The following is a 6787-nucleotide window of genomic DNA, read 5'->3' as shown; positions in this document are numbered from 1 at the left end:
TTGATTTAAGAACTTCATTTGAGTTTTAAGAAGAAACTTGTTCATCCGTCTATCTTCTGGATCACTTCATCCAATGTAGAGTTGTGGAAGAGGGTTGGGCTGACTTTGAGAGAAGACACAGAAGGTACACACTGAATAGATCAAAATTCTTGGACTTGGATTGCTGTGAGGTGAGAGTGCTATCCACTTCACCATTACATGGCGCATGTGGTTTTTCAAACTGAACTTTAAATATTTTGACCAGTGGAGTGAAATAAATCAATTCTGGTGTTAATGTAGCGTGGCGTTAACATCCCTGGTTACCAGGTTACAAGAGCTTAAGCTTGGATTGGAACATAACATTCCAAAGTGGAAGTGTAGATTTTACATCCATGTTCTCACAACACTTCTGCATTAAGGTTTCTTTTGAATCAAACAGCAAAGTTAAGAGTCCCAAAAAGTTAAATTCTCCCTGAGGACCATCAAGACTTTGTCAGTATGTCTTCAAAATGCCAGGCACAAAATCCTAACTTCAAACAGGATTTGTGAGGATTTTTCTTTCCTTTCAAGTAAAGGAAATTGTCCTCTGTATCACCAGGTATGCCTTTGATAGGGACAACAAACGCTACAACTGGCTGAACAGGTAAGTCCAGTCTGACCACAACACCACGGCGGGTTAATTAGAGTCACCTCCTCTCAGCATTACTGCTGCAAATCCACTTTGAACAAATGGTTTCTATTTCAACCAAACTACCGCAGAAGACAGAAAAAAATATCTTTTTTCATAATTCTGTAGGACTGTCAGATTTGTTGAAGAAAAATCTATCAAATGGAAAAATTCAATTCTTACTCCTAAGTCTAACAACCACATAAAAACAAAAGGTACTTGAAATAATAAACACTTGTAAGGGAAACCAATGCAGAGTTTGCTACTTTTTCCACATCAACTGAAAGACTATAGAAAGCTAAATGGAATAAAGAATTAACTTCCAGATATTTGCTTTAAATATTGAATTAGAATAAAACTTTAAAAAAAAGGGCCGTTCTTTGCTCTTTGAAAATGTACTTTTGACTTGGAATTTACAATATATTGACAAAAAACAAATCCAGAGAATACTTATACTATTTGATCCTAAATTTAGCTTTTACATTTGTCACTCTGGCAAATGAAATGTGACATAAAGTGCTGCACACTGCCATGTTTTTTTTTTTTTTGATCAGTTAATTCATTGGCTTGCGCATTCAATAAATCCGTGTTTTTAAAGATGTACCTGTGGATGTTTTGGGGAGGGGAGGCCCCCGCAGAGCAGAGCGGTGACAGGCGCATGCGCAGTGCGGGTGTCAGCGGGTCGCTCGGGCTTGTGTTTACAGCTCTGCTGGATGCTGCTGGCTGTTGATGGTACTGGGGAAGTGCAATGTAGTGCCAACCGCCATTGGAATAAAAAACACCCGTGGGGATACAGGTAAGTTGTTTCACTCTTGCACGCGAGTTTGTCGTCCACGTTGAACGTGACTGTCCGCTCGACTGTGGGTGAAAGTAGCTGTTTGTTGATTGTTACTGCTGTGCTAGCATGTGCTAGCAGGCGTAAGCTAACTAGCCATAATACAACAGTGGCCTGTATGAAGGCTGAGTCCAGCGCAGACGAGTCAGCGTCTTTACTCACAATATCACTGCAAACACCTCCACACAGCAGTTTGCTTTAGTCACGATGTGCTGACGGAATGAACGAACCAAATGTTAACTGCATACCTACACATTTGCGCCGACTTTGAATCGATGACTGATGTTGCTATCTTTGCTAGCGCTAGACAGGTTGGTGAGTTAACATTACAGCTAGCAATATCATCAAGGTAAATATGTTCAGTATATCTCATGTTAAAGATAACTGCGTGTAAGGCTTCGTGAGATTTCACGGGCTGCGAGGACTGACGGCAGCTTTGCTTGTGTTTGGGTAGTTCAGGTAACACTGATAGAATATCCTTATCAAGTTGTTAAGCTAGCTCTGGCTACTACAAAATCCTAAACAGCACATATTTATTGTATATTTTTTGCCCCTATTCATTTGTCGTAGTTATTATTGCCTGATGGATGTGATCTCTGATTGATTTATATGCACATAGCATGACCCAGTGTGGGGGTGTGTCCCATTAATATTTGCCTGCAGGACAACTGCTTATACAGTAATTACTCACAATACACTGGTTCACTTCGCTCCTAGTCTCATAGCGCCAGAATAACAAGTGCAAATTGGCAATATTTTAATCAAGATATCACTCAAAGTATGATTGACAAGTCCTAAAACTTTGGGGTGTTTTTTAGAGATTAAATTGTAAAGATTCTTATTCAGTTCAGTCATTTTAATAATTTGTTGTAGTAGAAGTGAAAGCAGCATGAAGTATTCTACAAAAGTCAGATAGTATATCAGTATTATACTGAGATGATAACTTTCACAGTGATAATATTGATCCATCCACTTTCTACCCTGCTTCGTCCAACTTGTTACCAGCAGTGAGCTGGAACTGGCTGTGGGTGAATTCTGGGTACAGGATGGACAGGTTGTCACTCAGTCACATGGAGACAGGCAATCACACACACTCATACTCACACCTACAATTTTAGTCACCAGTCTATTTCACACATGTGGTTTCTCGGAAGAAAGTGTACCTGAACAACCCCACACACACGGCGCGAGAACATGCCAACTTGGCACAGAAAGCATAGACTCAAACCAGAGGTTTTCTGGCTGTGTTTTAAAAGTGCTTATCACTGTATCATAATACCAGTTTAGAATATACATTTCTTTAAAAGAGGAAAGGCAAATGTTTATCTGGAAGACACACTCGTAATATATTATCCATCTTGACACAGTAAGGATATTGCTGGTGCATTTGTGTTCATATTCAGTTGAGTTTGAACCTATAGATGTTAACAGTCAACCTTTAGTCTCATTTATCCAGAGGTAAAGATTTACTTTGCTTTATATATGTTGAAGGACTGGTATTGTCACATGATGACGGAGAGGCTATGAATGACTGTCGAGAAAAGTCCCTTTAGAGGTGGGAGTGCCTGATGGGGCTGATAACTCAAGTTGCCATGTAATATGATTAGCTCTGGTTGAAAATAATAATTGATTTCAGATTGATAATTGTGATTATCATTGTGTGATCAGAAACTCATTTTGCCCAGGAACCCCTAACTTTGAGTTTATCATCAAATTGGCCATCTTTGTTTCATTAGGTGGAAAATGCAGTGCATGTTTATTGTTATTGCCCAGCTGTTAAAAGCTATGATAACTAACTTTGTTACGTTGAATTAAAATTATATGTTCTTTGACTGAAGGCGTTGATAGAATTTTGCTCTGAATGAACTTGATTATTTTCATTCACATAATTCGAAAAATGATTGATATAGTCATTATGATAGTCAGGTGGATGACAGATCATTATCATAACAAGTCGCTAAATGGTCTGTTTAAATAAATTAACCTATATAAAATGCCTGGTTTTTCTTTGAAAGAAATCCTGCTCATATCCAGTGCTTGAGTCTTTTAAGCTACGTTGCTGTGTTTCAGCGTTAAATTCACACAGCTTTGTCATTCAGTAAATATCAACAGAAACCTATTTCTTTCAGCTAATTCCAAATACCATTGCCTCTGCCAAAAATAAGATGGGTCAAAGCAGCAGGTCTTTGTGTCTCTGTTCGCTGTAATCATTCCCATCGCTGGATAGCAAGGATAGTAACTCTGGTCGAGCCGCCTCTTCGTTTTGTTCCTGTTCTGTATCTCAGGCGTAACACAACCACGCTGCAAATACTGAGGGCAACACACAACACAAACACGCACACACAGGTTTGTTTGTATGGAAATTTTTGCTTTGCTGAAAACAGTAAACACATTTACTGAACGAATGACACGACTGTAGCTTCTTTTGCTTTATTTTCAGGACTTTCCATTTTGTGAGTATGATATCAGGAACAAAAAAAAAAAAAAAAAAAGAAACTGAGCATGAAAACAGAAGCTCTGCACCAGATTATAGCTGTCGTGTTAGCTTCCGTCTACAGTCCCTGTGGCATGCATGAAAAGAAATTAATTAGGCACTAAACAGTAATTGAAAACAGAAATATAAAGTGCACTGCAACATCCACTCACAGAGTGGTTACTCATACAGTGACCGTCTACATCGTAAAGTGCATAGACTCTCATCCGGGTGTTAGGATAGCTACATCAATAATAAAAGTCGATGTTTCAGGTTTGGGCTGTGGGGAGCTTGTTTCATTCCTTCAAGGCCTTGTAAAGACTGATTGTCCAGAGTAATCTATAATTTATCATGTGATGACTCATCGTTATTTGGTGCGAAGCGTCGCTGCATCAACTGCAACCAACAGTTGTGAGTTATAACAGTGACTGTATCAGCCTTGAAACAGGTTTTCAGTTTATTGTCAAAACTTAAACACATGAAGATAATGCATTTAAAAGGATGCATTTCACTCTTTCATATTCTTCTTGATTGTAATATTAGTTCAGAACTTAAACAGCTATCATGAAACAAGCCATCGTGAGGGGACCTGAGCTGTCAAGAAACAGTGTTTCATTGCAGTTGATGTGAATGTGATGGAAGTGGACTGAATGCAGCTAAAACAAAAAATATATAGCTGAGAGAAGACTGTGAAAGTGCACAGCTGGTTACACAATTCTATTGCTTGAAGGCAGTAATCGTACAGCAGCCGGATCTCGATAATAGATGGAGTCTATTTTCTGAACTAGCTTATGTTGTTTGTTTTGTGAAGTCTAAGATATGGCGTCCACAAATGTATCCAAGATCGTTTGATTCTGGATGAATAAAGAACACTCCTTTTAAAAAACATGAATTCATTGTTAAATTGAGGACAGAGTCAAATTTTTCAAGTGCGTTTGCTATGTTGTCTGCACTGCTTGTATCAAGAAGACATCACATCAACCTAATATCTGCAGACAGCTGGCTAGTCAGTGTTAGCTACACAGCAGGGAAATACTGAATAAATTAAATTCACACGTTGTTCGGTCCACTCGGGTGCCTTCATACCTTACAGCTACAGATAACGTCTCATCAGCAAACACAAAGCAAGAGCCTCACAGCAGTGAGCACGTCATTTTTCTGTGGCTATCACAGATGGATATTTCACACTTCATATAATCTCCTTCATTGTTTTGATATGTGGGACTCGGTAAATACTGGGTGCGCTAATTGCATGTTACACAATAAACTGCGTAAGTTATGTGATCCTGAAATAGCTGTCAGAGTAAATCCATTTCCTGTCTTCATCTTGTTTGGCTTGTGTTTTCACACCGACCACCTGCAGTCTTGACTCTCAGCTGCCGCATGCTTTAACTCTTCACTTGCTTGTTTTTCCGCATTTGATTTTTGACATTGGAAATTACATGTAGGAAGGGAGTGAAATCTGAACTGAAGTCTCATTTTACATATTTTTAAACCAATAATAAATTGTCTCATTACTTTACTAATCAAATTCCGGTCCACGGGGGAACTGTAACTGGTATTTCTGCAACAATCCACCACAATTTTGGTGTGTTATAGCTTTCACTGCAACACTGTGCATGCATAGTATACCTGCTTTAAGATTTCTTGAATTATGTGAGGCTGCATTGTTACATAATGATCTGTTGCTTTGTGAGCCGGTGATAATCATTTAGCAAAGGAATTTACTGAGAAAATACACAAATATTAGGTATGAGTTTAAATTTTTTTCAGGAGCATTTTTCAGAACATTGAGATTAATACTTTTTAGTCTTGTCCATTGAGCGAAATCTTAGTGAAATGCATCTCTTTGATGCTTCCTGTTAATTTTTTCAAAGCCTCTCAGCCATAGCAACAGTTGTTGCGTGCACATTTACACCTCCAAGTGTCGGATCACCTTGTTTATCCATACTCCTCTTATTTCTAAATCAGTTGCAGTCAGAGATTGCGGAGCATTGACACAACACTGCTGCAGCTCAGTGCTTCACAGAACTCCACTTCAGTCGTTGAAGCCAGGCAGGCCTGCACTAAGCTCTTTCTCCGTTCTGGAAGGTTTTGTTTTAGAGTGTGAGACAGGAAGAGATTTTGTTACTTGATAGCCAACTACTGCAATAGAGAATAGCCGACATGAATATCAGATGCGCACATGGACAACAACAACAAAAAAGGGACTTCTGGCTTGTTTTTTTGTGTATTAATTTCACAACATTTCGATCAAGTTGATCTGTTTTTTATTATTTGTCCTTGTTAAGTTTGGCTCACACTAGCATAGTCTTAATGTTGCCTATAATTTCTTTAATTTTTCCCTCCGGTCTTATTTTCTGCGTGTCTGTGCCTGGTGGAAATGACTACTGTGGTACCATTGGAAAGGGACTTTGCTCTCTGTCTCCGTCTGGCAGTGTCTTCCTCTTCCTCGTGAGGTGCATGCAGGGCTCAGCTGGGCGGCCCTTATCGGCCCAGAACGGCTCAGAACAGCCCGCTCGACTTTACTGTGGTAAAGAGTTGAGTGACAACCAAAAAAAGTAGCCATGAGTTTTTACTGTTCGTATTTTCACATAAACTTGTTTTAGAGTCAGACTAACCCCACCTAAAAACACCAGTTTGAAGTTTTAGAAATCAAAATGAACATATTGACCTTTTTGGGAAGCAAACTCATAAAATGCTCTTGTCATTTTAGTTTGTATATAAGCTGAAAACTTATATTTGTGAGAAACTGCAGTGGAAAATCTGGAAGTGGAGGTTTCTGAGAGCGTGACATTGTTTAAGTGACATCGTTCAGTACAATGGCACATTT

General features: G+C 39.0%; 1 protein-coding gene across 4 annotated transcripts in view; it reads left to right on the top strand.

Moving 5' to 3' along the window:
* The first annotated feature begins 1332 nt into the window (after positions 1-1332).
* The window catches only part of rabgap1 (RAB GTPase activating protein 1), a 70532-nt gene continuing 65077 nt past the window's right edge, over positions 1333-6787 (top strand). For 3 of the 4 annotated variants that reach the window (XM_030084402.1, XM_030084401.1, XM_030084400.1), the window contains exon 1: positions 1333-1442. The gene's annotated coding sequence lies outside the window, so the exon portion shown is untranslated. The remainder of the gene's footprint in view (positions 1443-6787) is intronic. The other variant, XM_030084403.1, reaches the window with a different exon arrangement.

The sequence above is a fragment of the Salarias fasciatus genome, assembly GCF_902148845.1.
Source record: "Salarias fasciatus chromosome 7 unlocalized genomic scaffold, fSalaFa1.1 super_scaffold_4, whole genome shotgun sequence".
In the NCBI taxonomy this organism is placed as follows: Eukaryota; Metazoa; Chordata; class Actinopteri; order Blenniiformes; family Blenniidae; genus Salarias; species Salarias fasciatus.
The sequence above is the reverse complement of the archived record's forward strand: the minus strand, read 5'-3'. Positions and strand labels throughout refer to the sequence as shown.